This window comes from Pinus tabuliformis, chromosome 5_1 (assembly GCF_031772625.1).
Source record: "Pinus tabuliformis cultivar Carrire ecotype Pingquan chromosome 5_1, CPIR1, whole genome shotgun sequence".
Taxonomy (NCBI): Eukaryota; Viridiplantae; Streptophyta; class Pinopsida; order Pinales; family Pinaceae; genus Pinus; species Pinus tabuliformis.
In genome coordinates, this window is record NC_142305.1 from 146,229,830 (window position 1) to 146,232,065 (window position 2,236).

Below are 2,236 nucleotides of genomic sequence, written 5' to 3' on the forward strand. Positions count from 1 at the left end.
TGATCCCAAGTATCGGGTCCATGGTATTGTTTTGTTATGGTTTTGGACCGTGGTATTGTGAAAGGCCTAAGACTATAAAAGAGGAAGGAGATCATTTGGCAAGGTGCATCTAAATAATTGAATATCTGATAAAGTGCTAGATCTAGAATACTGGTGATTGGGTTATGGTGCAGATCTGGATTTGAATGAAGGAGGAACTTGAGCACAAGGAGAAGGATAAGTTTTATTGATGGCTTGAATAATAGTATCTTTGTATGATTTTGATTTGTCATATGTGGTGCATGCTTGATCTATAAACCTGGTAATCTCGGTTAACTAATGTCTGAATATTTGAAAGAGTGAATTATCCTTTATAGATCTGTACGCAGGTTCAGTGAATTGAAGGTGCGTATACAAGCTGATTCTGTGAGTCAAAACAACATATACGCAGGTTTCTCCAAACACAAAAGCGTATGCACGCAGGTTTCTGGTTATTGAAGTAGCGTACATCTCTTGAATTATGTTCTAGCTGCTTCTGTTTATTGCTACAGTGTTTTGGGTTTAGAATTTGGTGTGTAGTTACTATTATTGTGTTCTGGGTATAGCAGTCAGAGAAGTGTCTATTTGATTCAGTTTTAATTGGTGAAAAGGAGATTGTTTGATGTAGAAATTCTCGATGTTTGATTGATGTTCATGGATCCAGTCTAAAAATTTATGAAACGTGGTCCCTGGAAGAAAAGAGAAGGTTGTAGCCTTCTACAGGTAGTAGCCTGCTTACTAGTATCCCAGTTAGTACAAGAGCTAAGGGGGTTGTAGCTCCCTTCTAGGAGAAGCTGGAGAACGAGAGAGGGTTGTAGCTCTCTGCAGGTAGCAGCCTGCGTACTGGTAAAGGACTGCACCAGTACAGAAACATTGTAAAAAGAAGTTTCTAATTAAAAGAAGATAGAGACGAATTGCAGCAGGTGGTTTTCACCCACATTGGGTTTCCACCTTATATCTTGTGTTCTTGTGTGTGTGATTGTCTTCTACTCTGTTTCACTATTTCTGGTTACTGTTTATTTACACAGATTAATGATCAACATCTGTAAGATAAATTAAATTATAAGTCTGCATGGTATACGCTTGTTTCCTTATCTGTAGTTGCGTATATACGCGGTTTTCTCTAACTGAAGTAGCGTATATGATCTGGGTGTGAAAAAGAAAATAATTGACTTGATAATACTGATTCACCCCCCCTCTCAGTATTATTTCCAACAATTGGTATCAGAGCAGGTCCTTCAGAAGAAGCTTGATCGCTTGAAGGAAGATCTATCATCATGAGCAACTACGAGAGAGAAGCATCAATCAGGCCACCAATTTTTGATGGGACCAACTTCGTCTATTGGAAGGTAAGAGTCACAACCTATCTTCAATCTCTTGGTATAGAAGTCTGGGATATCATAGATACAGGGTACACTTTTCCTTCAGCAACTCCTACAGATCCGGCTGGTAAGAAGCAATATGAAACAAATGCAAAGGCTGTCAATACTCTATTAGGATGTCTATCTCAATCAGAATTCATCAAGGTTATGCAGTATAAATCCGCAAAATAAATATGGGACAAGATCATTCTGAGCTATGAAGGAGATGAATAGGTAAAACGAGAAAAACTTCAAACCCTCAGAATTCAGTATGAAAATCTCAGAATGTACAATGATGAAAGTGTGGCTAACTATTTCCTACATATAGATGAGATTGTTAATTGTATGAAAAACTTGGGTGAAGAAATAAAAGAGGTTGTTGTTGTTGAAAAGGTTCTAAGATCTTTGTCCTCTAAGTTTGAATCAAAGGTTTCTGCAATAGAAGAAAAACAGAATCTACAGAACCTTACCATGGCATAGCTGCACGAAATTCTAACTGCTTACGAAATGAGGAAAGGAGGATCATCAGACAGGAGAGAAGCTGCATTCAAGGCTTCAGGCAAAGGAGATTACTATGAGTCAGGATATATGTCAGAAGAAGAGGAAGAATCAAATTTTGTTAAGAACCTTCAACGTGGTGCTAGAAGATTCAGAGGTAAGTTACCTTTCAAATTCTTTACTTGTGGAAGAGTCGGTCACTATGTTGCGAAGTGTCCTCATAAAGATAATCTTGACAAGGTAAGGAACCTATTAGATGGAACAAGAAACATAATGTAAATAAGAAAATCTATTACACTCATGAAGACAATGATGGAATTTCAAATAGTGATGAAGATGAACAAGGTAACAATTATAGA